The following is a 15,839-nucleotide window of genomic DNA, read 5'->3' as shown; positions in this document are numbered from 1 at the left end:
ATTTTAAAAAAAAACCTCCAGAAAGCAGGCATAGAAGGAACATACCTCAACATCATAAAAGCCATATATGATAAATGCACAGTAAACATTATTGTCAATGGTGAAAACCTGAAAGCATTTCCCCTAAAGTCAGGAACAAGACAAGCGTGCCCACTCTCACCACTACTATTCAACATAGTTTTGGAAGTTTTAGCCACAGAAATCAGAGAATAAAAAGAAATAAAAGGAATCCAGATTGGAAAAGAAGTAAAACTCTCACTGTTTGCAGATGACATGATCCTCTACATAGAAATCCCTAAAGACTCCACCAGAAAATTACTAGAGCTAAATCAATGAATATAGTAAAGTTTCAGGATATAAAATTAACACACAGAAATCCCTTACATTCTTATACACTAACAATGAGAAAACAGAAAGAGAAATTAAGGAAACAATTCCATTCACCATTGCAACAAAAAGAATAAAATACTTAGGAATAAATCTATCTAAAGAAACCAAAGACCTATATATAGGAAACTATAAAACACTGATGAAAGAAATCAAAGAGGACACAAATAGATGGAGAAATGTACCGTGTTCATGGATTGGAAGAATCAATATTGTGAAAATGAGTATACTCCCCAATGCAATCTATAGATTCAATGCAATCCCTATCAAGCTACCAACGGTATTTTTCACAGAACTAGAACAAATAATCTCACAATTTATATGGAAATACAAAAAACCTCAAAGAGCCAAAGCAACCTTTATAAAGAAGAATGGAACTAGAGGAATCAACCTGCCTGACTTCAGGCTCTACTACAAAGCCACAGTCATCAAGACAGTGTGGTACTGTCACAAAGACAGAAATATAGATCAGTGGAACAAAATAGAAAGCCCAGAGATAAATCCATGCACCTATAGACACCTTATCTTTGACAAAGGAGGCAAGAATATACAATGGAGAAAAGACAATCTCTTTAACAAGTGGTACTGGGAAAACTGGTCAACCACTTGTGAAAGAAGTGAAACTACAACACTTTCTAACACCATACACAAAAATAAACTCAAAATGGATTAAAGATCTAAATGTAAGACCAGAAACTATAAAACTCCTAGAGGATAACATAGGCAAAACACTCTCCGACATAAATCACAGCAGGATCCTCTATGACCCATCTCCCAGAATAAACAAAAATAAGCAAAAATAAACAAATGGGATCTAACTAAACTTAAAAGCTTTTGCACAATGAAGAAAACTATAAGCAAGGTGAAAAGACAGCCTTCAGAATGGGAGAAAATAATAGCAAACAAAGCAACTGACAAAGAATTAATCTCAAGAATATACAAGCAACTCCTGCAGCTCAGTCCCAGAAAAATAAACAACCCACTCAAAAAATGGGCCAAAGAACTAAACAGACATTTCTCCAAAGAAGACACATAGATGGCTAACAAATACATGAAAAGATGCTCAACATCACTCATTATCAGACAAATGCAAATCAAAACCACAATGAGGTACCATCTCCCACTGGTCAGAATGGTTGCTATCCAAAAGTCTACAAGCAATAAATGCTGGAGAGGGTGTGGAGAAAAGGAAACCCTCTTACACTGTTGGTGGGAATGCAAACTAGTACAGCCACTATGGAGAACAGTATGGAGATTCCTTTAAAAACTGGAAATAGAACTGCCATATGACCCAGCAATCCCACTTCTGGGCATACACATTGAGGAAACCAGAATGAAAAGAGACACGTGTACCCCAATGCTCATTGCAGCACTGTTTATAATAGCTAGGACATGGAAGCAACCTAGATGTCATTGGCAGACGAATGGATAAGAAAGCTGTGGTACATATACACCATGGAATATTACTCAGCCATTAATAAGAATACATTTGAACAGTTCTAATGCGGTGGATGAAACTGAAGCCTATTATACGGAGTGAAGTAAGTCAGAAAGAAAAACCAATGCAGTATATTCACACATATATATGGAATTTAGAAGGATGGTAATGATGACCCTATATGTGAAACAGCAAAAGAGACACAGATGTATAGAACAGTCTTCTGGACTCTGTAGGAGAAGGCAAGGGTGGGATGGCTTGAGAGAATAGCATTGAAACATGTATATTATCATATGTGAAACAGATGACCAGTCCAGGTTCAATGCATGAGACAGGGTGCTCAGGGCTGGTGCACTGGGATGACCCTGAGGGATGGGATGGGGAGGGAAGTGGGATGGGGGTTCAGGATGGGGAACACATGTACACCCATGGCTGATTCATGTCAATGCGTGGCAAAAACCACTACAATATTATAAAGTAATTAGCCTCCAATTAAAATAAATAAACTTTTTTAAAAAAGAAAGAAACCATCCAGCCTGTGGTATTTTGTTACAGCACCCCTAGCAGAATAATATAGCTAGATTCCAGGCTTGGTGATTTTGTAAGGAATAACAATGACACAGTCCTTGGCTCAAAGGGCTTTTTTGGCAGATGAAGATTAAGGAGCAGTGGCAGACACTGAGTATTGCTATGGTTCATCCCCAGCCTAGTTCAGTTTCATCTTTTTATTTCGCCTGTGAGTTAATGGATCTGGTGGTTATTTTTATGAAAAATAGGAGGGGGGGGAATGGGCCTTGAGGTCAGGAGGTCTGCATTCCAATCTCAGCTCCATATATTAAAATTATGCACTCAAATCTAGCATGGGGTTTGGGGTTCATCAGATCTGAGGTCAAAACCTGTTTATTTTAGTTGTGTGACCCTGGACAAGTGACCCAAACTTTCTGATGGACAGTTGCTTTTATGTATAAAATTAAAGTAACATTAGTCACTTGTTAGGTCACTGTGAAGATCAAATGCAATAGAGCACATAAAAACCCTAGCTCATGGTAGGTAATGCTGTGCAATATAACAAATCTAGCCTGTAAGAAGTTGGTTGCATTAAGTTATCTTTTGCTAGTAATGAATTATCCTAAAATTCAGTGGCTTAATACAACATTTTATTTTTAAAACTAGCTTAGCTCTGTTGTTGTTGTTCAGTCACTAAGTCATGTCCAACTCTTTGCAACCCCATGGACTATAGCACACCAGGTTCCTTGGTCCTCCACTATCTCCTGAAGTTTGCTCAAATTCATGTTCATTGAGTAGATGATATCATCCAGCCATCTCATCGTCTGTCACCCGCCCTCAATCTTTCCCAGCATCAGGGTCTTTTCCAATAAGTGGATCTTCACATCAGGTGGCCAAAGTATTGGAGTTTCAGCCTCAGCATCAGTCCTTTCAGTGAATATTCAGGGTTGATTTCCTTTAGGATTGACTGGTTTGATCTCCTTGTAGTCTAAGGTACTCTCAACAGTCTTTCCAGGCACCTCAATTCAAAAGAATCAATTCTTCGGTGCTTAGGCTTTTTTAAGGTCCAACTCTCATATCCATACATGACTACTGGAAAAAATATAGCTTTGATTAGATGGTCATTGTCTGCAAAGAGATGATTCTGTTTTTTCATACACTAAGTTTGTCATAGCCTGTCTTATAAGGAGCAAGCGTCTATTAATTTCGTGGCTGCGGTCACCATGCGCAATGATTTTGGAATCCAAGGAAAGAAAGTCTGTCACTGCTTTTACTTTTTCCCCTTCTATTTGCCATGAAGTGATGGAATGGAATGCCATGGTCTTAGTTTTTTGAATGTTGAGTTTCAAGCCAGGTTTTTCACTCTCCTCTTTCACCCTCATGAAGAGGTTCTTTAGTTCTCCTTCACTTTCTGCCATTAGTTGTATCATCTGCATATCTGAGGTTGCTGATATTCTTGCTGGAAATCTTGATTCCAGCTTGTGATTCATCTAGTCCAGCATTTTGCATTAGCTTAATGCCTCTGATTCTCAGATTTCTTACAAGGCTACAAATAACATGTTAGCCAGGATCACTGTCTCATTTGAAGCTTGACTGGGGAGGGATCTGCTTACATGAGAACTGGTTCTTTACTATATCAATGGTCTCATTTCCCTGCTGGAACTATCAATTCCTTGCCATGTTAGCCTCTCCACAGGGCAGCTTCATACTACGGCATCTGACTTCCCACAAAGCAAACAAGAGAGCGAAGGAGACTGCACAAGATGGAAGCCACAGTCTTTTGTAATTGAATCTTGAAAGTGACATCTTACTATGTACTTTGAAATCAATCATTAGGCGGAGGATACTCTCAAGGGTAGGGGACTACCAAGGGCATGAAGACCAGGAAATGAGAATCACTGGGGGTTATCTTAGGGGCTGCCAACCAAAGCAATGTAAAGTGTGAAAAAGAGCAGAAAGACACTCTGGAATAAGATCACAACCAATTAATAGATTCTATATTTTTTAATTTGCCAGCTTGCTAAAACTTTTAACTTCAAAATCAATAATCATCACACTTTCTCAGTCATTTACAGACAGGTGCCATGAACAATTTGAGTCACTCAACACACACATTTACAGCTGGGGTGGGACAATAAGAGGATCCCATCCCTGTATTTCCCCTCAAAGCAAAGGTTCAATATTCACTAACTCATTGTAGAGACTTTATAACTATCACGAATAACAAGAATCAATGGTAGTGGGTTTGAAATCCAACTCCATCACTTGCCCAGCTGTGCCATTTGGGGCCAGTTTTATTTTCATTAAGAAGAAAATGGGAATGGCAATAGACATTCAACCATGGGCTTTGGGGAGGATGAGCTGTAATGTTCTCAGCACAGTAGATGGCACAAAGAAAGTGCTTAATAAATAAGAGATATTTAACTATTATTGTCTGAGCTCAGTTTCATCTGAATTATACCAGATTTTCTGAAGACTTCCTTTCTTTAATTATGGGATAGTGCTGGGCACAGAGTAGGCACTCATAACTACCTGTTGAATTAAATAAGGATTCCCTGACTCTATCAGGCAGACGATCTAAGAGCTGAAGGAGAGTGAAGATGTCTGTGTCTGGCCTCTGGTTTTGATATCATAATTGTGGCTGGTGGGGGTGGGAGTGTGTTAAACATTATACAAACTCTCACACCAGAACCCACATCAAGACACTAAATCCATAGTATTGACAGACTGTTGACTCACTGCCCCCAGGAACTGGGAGAATGCCTGGCAGATGGAAATGTACCCAAGACACAGCAGTCGTGGTATTTTCCCCACGTTACCAGGCATGAGGCCAGAACTGGACTTGGCCATAGTACACAGTGGGATCAATCATCTGTAAATAAGTCGCCTACATAGTTTCAGAGATGATTTTTCATCTCTAAATGCAGAGTCATCGCTATAAGAGCTGAGACGTAAAATCTCTATAGCCTCTGGGTTTAGGATCTGACCTTGCTTTTGCAGTTTGCTCTGCAAGCCAAGGGCAGTGTCTTCCTCCAAAAGAGAGAGCATTTGGGAGCTCTCCAACACAGACTGTCTTGGGAGGGGGCCCAGAAGGATTTCAAAGGCTACCACCACTAGCCCTCTCTCGGGAAGGCAGAAAAGCTATTTGAGAAGATTATTAGGATCACAGCTGAAAGGGGAGTGGGCACTATACCCTGTTTTTTGAGGGCATTCTGAAGAAGCCTTGTGACTCAGATCCAATTAATCTCTCTAGGTGAAACAGGAATGGTAAACAGTACCTATTTTGCAAAGCCCATGGAGACTGACCTACATGAAAAAGAAAGCAACTTAAATATATTTCCAGTGAGATCATTTGCCACCCACCTCATCTTCTCAGAGTTTACAAATAGCTTCTAATAACAGCTAACTTTTATTGAGCACTTATGACCCAGGTATTATCTTACCTATTCCTCACCAAACTCTATTATTCTCACTGTTAACAGATGCTGGAACTGAGACAGACTAATGAAGTAACTTGGCCAAGGTCACATAGCTAATAAGTGCAGAGCTTACCCCCACCTCATCTTGCATGACCCAGAAAAGGTATCTGTATTTTAACAAAAGTAACATTTTAAACTAAATACACAGTAGGAATTTCAGGTGGTATATCCACCTGGTGAGAAAGACATCTGGGGAAGACAGGTCCTGCACTGCACTTTACCCATGATTATCTTATTTCTGTTTGAGAGCTGACCAGGGATTGGACAATTAACCTCACTTATCATTTCTCCCTTCTCAGACATGTCTCAATCTTAAATAAGAAACTGATCAATTTGGTGCATTAATAGACTTTAGGGTCTCAAAGTTTAGGGAGCTGAGGAATGAAGTGGAGCAGCCCCTCAAATTCCACAGACACCACCACTCCTGCTTTATTTTTAAACAAAGTATCATTTATCCCATACCTATTTGGTCCAGGGACTGGACTCAGTACCTAAGAGACTTTATTGCTACCCCTCGCAAAAATTCATGAGCTAACTACTAACAAGTCCAACTTACAGATGAGAAAGTGAAGCCAAAATAGTCATGTGGCCTCTCAAGATGGACAACCAGTAGTAGATGAATCTGGGGGTCCTGTCCAGGGCTACTGGGTTCCAAAGCCAGACCTCCCACTTCACTACACTATGATCCCAGAAAGCTTCTTTGATGCTGCAAATCTGCTCCTAGTGCCAAAAATTTTCATTAGTCCAGTTGCTACTGGGTGGCAGCTGAAACTGCCAAGCTGGATAAAGGCTGTTGAGCTTTGCGAGAGATGGATGTGCCACATAAAACAAAAGCCTCTTTGGTGACAGAGAGGAAATGTGGCCCAAAACACCAGCAAACAAATAGTAAGGGTATAATGTGACTAAGGCAGTAAGTTAACTTTTATCATACCAAGGAGAGGTGAAACAGGAAAGCCTTGTGTGCCAGGACTCCTACCTTGGATGTCAACCACAGCTCTAAAGAATGTTCTTATTCTACCACAGAAAGTTCAACTTATAAGCCAGCACGACAAAAATGCCTTCAAACAAGGAAAATTTTTCATGCAGTTATACCATCAACTGGAAGAAATCAAGATTAAAAAAAAAAAGTCATAGGACAGATTCTGACAACCAACTATGAATTTGTTGTCTATTGAATCAAAATTGGCTTCAGCCACACAGATAGGCAAAAGTATAAATTGAAATGACATTTCTGGGTGGGGGGAGGGGGTAATTTAGTAATGCAGATCAAAGAGCTTAAAAATGTGCATCATCTTTGATGCAACCATTCTGCTTATAGAACTGTATCATAATATATAAGCACAAGTGAGGTCATCACAATGTCATTTTTTTTAAGAAAAATAATACAAGTAATCTACAGGTCCAATAACAGGGATGGGTTGTATTTACAGTACCTGTGGTAAAACAGGCAGTGCTGGCTCAAAGCTCATGCCTTTCCCTCTCAATTCTGCATCTGCTCCAGTGTTCCCTATCTCTTCTACCCAGGTGCACCAGGTAGAAATCTGTCCTTATCTCCCTTATCCAAGTAAGTCATGAAGCCCTGTCCCAGACAACTCCTAAAAGAGATCTCAAATCCATCTATAGTCATACTTCATTACACTTTCTTTTACTGCATTTTTTACCAATTGAAGGTTTGTGGCACCCCTTGATGGAGCAAGTCTATCCGAGCCAGTTTTCTAAAGGTATTACACACTTCATGTCTCTGTATAACATTTTGTCAATTCTCAAAATATTTAACACTTTTTCATCATTACTGTATTTGTTATGGTGATCTATAAACAGTGATCTTTGTGCCCTCCAAGATTGGAGTCTCTGTTTCCCCCAGTCCTGTGGAAGTTTTATAATCAAATCCCACAGGCCTTCAAGGTGAGATTCCCTGGGAATTCCCAGTCCATTTGTCAGATCCCCAGGCTGGGAAGCCTGAAGTAGGGGTCAGAACTTTCACAACAATGGGAGAACTTCTTTGGTATTATTGTTCTCCAGTTTGTGGGTAACCCACCTGGCAGGTATGGGATTAGATTTTATCATGATTATGCCCCTCCTACCGTCTTGCTGCAATTTCTTCTTTGTCTTTGTACAAAGGGTATTTGTTTTTGGTAGGTTCCAGCATCCTCCTGTCAATGGTTGTTCAACAGCTAGTTGTAATTTTGGTCACAGGAGGAGATGAACGCACGTCCTCTGCCATTTTGAACCAGAAGCCCTGTAATTAGTGATATTTGATGTTACTGTTGTAATTGTTTGGGGGCACCACAAAACACACTCATATGAAACTGCAAATTTGATGAATGCTATGTGTTCTGTCTGCTCCACTGACCAACTTGTTCCCCCATCTCTCTCCCTCTTTGTGGGCCTCCTTATTCCCCGAGACACTCCATGGATCAATGAAGAATTTTAACTTTTGTGTCTCATTGTTTAAGAAATACATTTTATAAGGCTATAGCTGCCATAAATAATGATTCCTCTGATGAATCTGGCAAAGTAAATTGAAAATCTCCTGGAAGGATTCACCATTCTACACACCATTAAGAACATTCATGATTCATGGGAAGAGGTCAAAGTATCAACATTAACAGAAGTTTGGAATAAGTTGATTTCAACCCTTGTGGGTGACTTGGAGAGGTTCAAGACTTCAGTGCAGGGAATAACTGCAGATGTGCCAGAAACAGCAAGAGAACTAGAATTAGAATTGGAGCCTAAAGATGTGACTAAATTGCTGTAATCTCAAGATAAAAATTTAATGGATGAGGAGTTGCTTCTTACGGATGAGCAAAGAGTGCTTTCTTGAGATGGGACCTGCTCCTGCTGAAGATACTGTGAAGACTGTTGAAATGACGACAAAGGATTTAGAATATTGTATCAACTTAGTTGATAAAATAGGAACAGAGTTTGAAAGAACAGACTTCAATTTTGAAGGACACTCTATTGTGGGTAAAATGCTATCAAAGAACACTAATGCAAGATACAGAGAAATCATTCATGAAAGAGTCAATTGATGCAAACTTCATTGTTAACTTGCTTTAAGAAATTGCCACAGCCACCTCAACCATCAGCAGCCACCACCTCGATCGGTCAGCAACCATGGACATTGAGGCAAGACTCTCCACCAGTGAAAAGACTATGACTCACTGAAGACTCAAGTGATGGCTAGCATTTTCTAGAAATAAATTATTTTTAATTAAGGTATGTACAGTTTTCTCAGACATAATGTTACTGCATAATTAGTATATGCAGTATACTATAGGATAGTATAAACATAACTTTTATATGCACTGGAAAACCAAAAAAATCATATGACTCTCATTACTGCAGTATTTCCTTTATTGTGTACTTGTACCAAACACCCAGTGTCTCCAAGGTATGCATTTATTTCTATGTCCACTTGCCAGTGTCCACTTGGCATAACAATAGTCCAAACCACCAGTCCTTCTCTCCTGGACCCTTAGGTTCCCTGTATCTGCAAAGGATTTCCACTGTGCCTAGAGTTGCCTTTTAAAAGGAAATCTGCTTAATTTCCTTCCGTGCTTTCTCCTCAAAGCCTTCTCAGTGTATTAGTGATTTAAAAATTTCACCGCGTGTCCAACTGCAAGATCGTAAAGCAGACGTGCAAACTTTTCTGTAAAAGCCAACTAGTAAACATTTTAGGTTTTGCAAGCCATTCAGTCTTTGAAGCAACTATACATTTTTGACCTCACATTTTTCAACCTCACAGCATGAAAACAACCATAGACATTACATAAGTGAATATACATGTTTCTGTTCCAATAAAACTTTATTTTTAAAAGTAGGTGGTGTGCTGGATTTGGCCCAAGGACAGTAGTTTGCTGATACTTGCTCCTTAGGATATGACTCTTACTCCCCTCTCCAACTTCCACAAATCTCTCTCATCTAGTCACTGTCTCCTCATCAGGACCCCAGGAAAGCTGTTCCCTCCACCAAAAGTTTTCCCATTCCCTTCTGCTTCCTGCCTGCACACTATTCTTATCTCCTTGACCCAACAAGGAGTTGGGTCAACAGTTCCTTTTCTGGCCAGCAATTTCTCACTACTCTGGTCTCAGTTTCAGGGTCCATTCCTTAGATGATCCCTCTGATGCACTATAGGTTAGGTTAGAATCCCCATACTCTCAAAAGACTCACGATTTGTCCTTCATGGCATTTGCCAAATTTGAGATTAAAAATGTCTTAGTGCAGTTGTGTGTCACTTCTGCTAGAACCACAGTCTAGGTAAAAGATTATGCATACTATTATCACAACTGTATTCTCAGTGCCTAGCAAGGTGATTGATACACACGGAAGCATGAATATTTGTGGAATTGTTGACTGAATAAGTGATCACACAACTAGGGAAAAAAACCCAAATGGATATGTACTGAAATATTAGGAGATAAATATATAGTTGGTTTTTATTTTCTTCTTATACATTTTCTACATTTCTCAAGTTTTCCACAAAGAACATATATTACTAGTATACTCAGAAAAATAATCAATGTCAAAAAAAAGAAAGGACTAGAAAAAAGAGGGATTCTGCTTCCATCTTTAACTAAGCTGCAAGATGCCTATTTTTGGTTTACTCTGCATTTTAGACCATCATCTTTCCTCTGCTTGTTCAGAGCTGCCTAATAACCCCCTCAACTTCTTTCCTTGTTGCCTTTACCTGGCCATTCCTCATGTTTACAGGTAACTCCATCTGATCCAGGAACATCTGTGTACCTGGGCAGTGATCTGAGTCCCTACTTTCAGGAAAGCCTACAACAGATGGACACTAGTGTACCCACACCCATGAGGTCTAGTTGGCCTTCAAGGGTCTTCCAGCTCCAGGTTTAAGAAGGGGTTAAGCAATCAACTGCAGCCCTGTGAGATAATTAGCACCAGTGGCTTTGCAATGCAGAAATTGTCCGTGCACATGAAAAGTATGAGAGCTAACTTATTTCTTTCACTCACCAGTGGCTCAGCTTCAAACATCTGGTCATTTCCATGCCAGGCTGATCTCCAAATAGTACTCAGGGGCAATAGGCCACATGGCCACTGTGTTCCTATTCTTTCATCTAGTAATTCCCTCTACATTTAAGAGGAAGCCAATGACGATGAGACTAATTATTATCTCCATTTAGAGATAACATTTTAGTCATCTTTTGAAAGAATCTATGTGAATAGAATAAATAAAAATGTGTGGATTATATAAAAGATTGTGGAGCTACAGAGAAGTAAAAGGCTTGCCTCTGTCCTTGATTCATAAACTTTCCAGACTACTGCTTATTCAAAAATATATCAGAAAGACGATAATATGAGGTAAAGTAAATAGCAGTAATAGTTGTCAAAGGAGTGCAGAGACAGCTGAAGGCAAATTAGACCTCATGAGTGTGGGTACACAAGTGTCGATCTGTTGGGTTTTCCTGAAAGTGGGGGCTCAACTCAAATCACTGCCCAGGTACACAGATGTTCCTGGATCTGATGGAGTCACCTATAAATATGAGGAATGGCCATGTAAAGGTAACAAGAAGAGAAGTTGAGGGGTTTATTAGGCAGCTCTGAACAAGCAGAGGAAAGTTTCCTCCCTTTGTTAGGAAAGGAAGAAAACAAATGCAGTTTACACTTTCCCTAGATCTCACAAAATCAAGGCCATTATCTCACACCCCTAAGTTTCTCAGTATATCAGAACATTATTGGTTATTCTGTTATTGGTTATGGAAAATTCCAACTCAAAAAGGACTTATGTAACAAAGCAAATATCACTTCACATTTAATAAAGTCCAGGGGTAGGGAAGGAATTGGTTGTTTAGCAGCTCACACAGTCATCCAGAATCCTGCTTTTTTCCAACTCTTCACTCCACGATCAGTGATTGCTTCAACTTCATACTTAAAATTACAACAGCTGCAGCGACTACAGGCATGACATTGAGACATGGCAATCCTTTTGGTTTTCTGGTAGGAATGAGAAAACTTTCCTTGGGAACCCTCCAAGAGATTCCCTGAATATACCACTGGCTAGAGTAGGGTCACGTGACCCATGAAACAAACATTGCAAAGGGACAGGTATGACCCTTAGACCAGCTAGATCCCCAGTGGAGCTAGGGGTAGGATCAGCTTCTCCTGAAGCATGTGGTTACATAGGAATAACTTCTGTTAGGAAAGGGAGGAAACAAATGCTAAGCAGGCTACCAATAAAGTCTATCACCCATGGTTAATTCTAAAGGTAAAAGACATTTTATACCTGCAGAACCCGATGCTGCAATTACCTTTCCAGCTTCGTCTCTTACTACTCTACATTTCCCCATCACACACACACACACACAGACTCACACACATGCATCCTAGACTAACCAGATTGCAATCCTTGCAGTCCTTCAAAAGTAATGTGCTTTTTCATACCACTCTAGAATTCTTCCTATGTCTCATCTCTAGGCTAATTACAATCCCCATTTGCCTAGAGCAATTTTGGCTTATACCAGTTGTCCTAACTTAACCACCAACTCTGCCCCCTTTATTTTTGAAATGTTCCAATTTAGATAAGAGCACAAAAAAATATTAAGGAAAGAAAAAAAAAAAGTTTGGGGGACTGGATGTGGAGAATCAAAGAGAGAAGATGGACTCCTGGGTATCTGACATTAAGAGGTTGGATATAAGTGTCATCAGGGAATTAAAGAGAGAGTATAGTTTAGGGGAGAGGCTTCCCTTGTAACTCAGTTGGTAAAGAACCTGCCTACAATGCAGGAGACCCAGGTTTGATTCCTGGTTTGGGAAGATCCTCTGGGGGAGGAAATGGCAACCCACTCCAGTATTCTTGCCTGGAGAATCCCATGGACAGAGGAGCCTGGCAGGCTATAGTCCATGGGGTTGCAAGAGTCAGACACGACTTAGCAATTAAACCACCATAGTTTAGGGAAGAAGTTAACAAGTGAAGTTTTGGACTTGGGAGATAGTCAAATACAAACGACCATCTTAAAGCTAAGTTTAAAATTTCAAAAGAGAAAAGCCTCACCTGGAGACAGAAAGTTGTGAGTCAATAGTATCTCAATAACCTGAAGTCCTGAATATAAATGAGATAGCTCAAAAGAGACATATAATTAGAAGATGCCCATAGCCAGAACTGTGGTGAGTCAACATTTAGAAGTCATAAGAAAGGAGAGGAGGCACTGTTGCAGATTGAGAAAAACCGACCAGAGAGAAAACTGGAGAACTGACGGAGTGGAAGCACTGCAGCCCAGGATGATGAGAGTTTCAAGAAGTCTCCAATTCACAGACAGCTCAAATAAGCTAAGAACCAAAGAGAGTTTAGACTTCCCTTCTCAGGCGGTAAAGCTTTCCACCTACAGTGCGAGAGATCTGGGTTTGATCCCTGGCTCAGGAAGATCTCCTGGAGAAGGGAATGGCAACCCACTCCAGTATTCTTGCCCCCCCCAAAAGGGGGCTCAATGGAACATTTTCAGGGAAGGCAATGGCACCCCACTCCAGTACTCTTGCCTGGAAAATCCCATGGACAGAGGAGCCTGGTGGGCTGCAGTCCATGGGGTTGCAAAGAGTCAGACACGACTGAGCGACTTCACTTTCACTTTTCACTTTTATGCACTGGAGAAGGAAATGGCAACCCACTCCAGTGTTCTTGCCTGGAGAATCCCAGGCATGGGGTCGCAGAGAGTCAGACACAAATGAAGTGACTTAGCAGCAAAGAGAGTTTACTGACATCAGAAATTCACTGGCCACCACTCCTGGAGTATTCAGAGAGAACAGCAGAGAATAAAAATTTTAGGATAGAAGAGGATATCATAGATGACCTAATTTTAAATAGGAAAAGAGATCTTAATGAGAAATCACAAGATTAGTAAAGTCTTGATGGCAGAACCTGGACAAAAAACTCCTGACACTGACTCATTATTGTCCATGGTGTTATGCTGTCCCTTTCTGCGCAATACAACTGTAGAGATGGGTGAAGTGGGAAACACGCAGCAGCAACACACATCGCTCACGGTTAGTCTAGACAAACAATGCTACTTCTCCTGTCCTTCCCTGCTGCTGCTTGATTGGGACCACTGTCTTCAAGTCTGCACTGCTGCAATAGGCTCCTCCTGGATCTCCCCACTGCTTCCCAGCTGTTTCCCGCACATCAGCAAATACACCACATTCCTTCTTTGCCTAGCATTCTTCGAAGAATCACCAATCCGTTCTGGCACTGGAACAACTGGATACACTTATGGAAAAAACCAAACTAATCTCTATGTGGTCAAATATATAATTCAAAGTGAATCATTTTGAGCATAAAAAATAAAAACAACCTTGGAGAAGGCAATGATTTTTTAGATACAACACATAAAGCACTAACTATGAAAGAAAAAAGATCAATTGGACTTCATCAAAGTTAAAAATTTAACGCTGCTCAAAAGACACAATTAAGAAAATGAAAAAACAAGACATAGACTGTGAGAAGATGGATTAATATGTGTGAATGTGTGCATATAAAGCAATCAATAGTACAAAAACAAAAATCTCAAGTAAAGAAACTTCACCAAAAAAAAGACATATGAATGGGCAAAAAAACAAATGAAAATGTGCTTTAAATTAGTAGTTATTGAGCAAAGGCAAATTAAAATTATAATAAGGTACCACTTCAAATCCATTAGAATCCTGAAAGTAAAAAAAAGAATAGACAATCCAAATGTTGGAAAGTTTGTGGAGAAACTAGAACTTGAATGTACTGCTGTTTGGAGGATAAAATCCATAATTATTCTGAAATACTGTAGTCAGTTAAATATATAACTATTCAAGGGATAAGAAAGGAGGACAAAGGAGGACAAAATTGTATGCTTTGAAGGACAAAGCATACAATTTCAAGACTTACTGTAATATTATAGTAATCAAACAGTATGCTAATGGTGTAGGGAGAGACATATAAAATAATGAGACAGAATAACTAATCTACAATACATGGTATAGACCCCCAATATATGATAAATTGATTTTTGGAGGTAATTCAGGTAATTCAGTGAGGGACAGGATAGCTTTTCAACAAGAGGTGCAGAAACAAGTGGATATACATTACAAAAAATGAACTCAAAATGAATCACAAGTCTAAACATAAGACTAAATTTATAAGACTTTTAGAACAAAACCTTGTGACCCTGGATTAAGGAAGGGTTTCTTAGAAAGAACACGAAACATGAACCATAAAAGGAAGGTTTATAAATGTAGATTCATCAAAAAATTTTTCATTGCTTTTTGAAAAATACCATTACAAAAATTGAAAATATATCCTGTAGACCATGAGAAAATGTTGGCTAAACATATATCTGATAATTTGTATATAAAAAATTTCCAGGACTCACTAACAAGAAGACAAATACCCTAATTTGTAAAAAAGAATGTTAAAGATTTGAGCAAACATTTCATCAAAAAATATAAGAATGGCACATAAGCACATGAAAAGATGCTCAATGTTATTAGCCATTAAAATGCAAATTAAAACCAAATGAGGAAAATGGCAGAGTAAGGATCTCTGAAAAATTCTCTTCTCCATATAAACAATGGAAAACTGGCCAAAAAAAATGGTTAGAATCAACTTTTTCAGAACTCTGAAAGTTAAACTATCTGGCAGAAATCTGCAGAGTATTTATTCAAGAAAAACAAATGAATGTCAACAAGAACACAAGCTCTGTGGCATTTCAACTTGCCCTAGTTCCATCCCCATTCTTCAGCTTCAGAGTAGCCTTGAAAGCTTTCCAGTCCCAAATCATGGAGAAAAATAGTAGCCTTGTACCCATAAGAGGAGGTACTAAGGGGTTAGAACTACTTCTAAGCCCTATTCTCAAAAAATTGCCATCATTTGACATATCTGGAAGATTTCACTTGCAAGTCTATGTTTATTTGACCTGAGAACTCACCCAGTTTCTCCTTATGAGCATTTATCAAAAGGAGTTACAAGCAATTGCTTAATTTTATGGTTGTCTGAGATAGCTGATAATACAATGAACTTACAAAAAAATTTTCCTTAAAAGGAAAAG

General features: G+C 39.3%; 1 long non-coding RNA gene across 1 annotated transcript in view; it reads right to left on the bottom strand.

Moving 5' to 3' along the window:
- The window catches only part of LOC110143652 (uncharacterized), a 281,308-nt gene that overhangs the window by 238,350 nt on the left and 27,119 nt on the right, over window positions 1-15,839 (bottom strand). The window contains exon 2 of the long non-coding RNA XR_011485000.1: window positions 7,896-8,050. This is a non-coding gene — a long non-coding RNA (uncharacterized lncRNA). The remainder of the gene's footprint in view (window positions 1-7,895; window positions 8,051-15,839) is intronic.

Source organism: Odocoileus virginianus, chromosome 3 (assembly GCF_023699985.2).
Source record: "Odocoileus virginianus isolate 20LAN1187 ecotype Illinois chromosome 3, Ovbor_1.2, whole genome shotgun sequence".
NCBI lineage: Eukaryota > Metazoa > Chordata > Mammalia > Artiodactyla > Cervidae > Odocoileus > Odocoileus virginianus.
The sequence above is the reverse complement of the archived record's forward strand: the minus strand, read 5'-3'. Positions and strand labels throughout refer to the sequence as shown.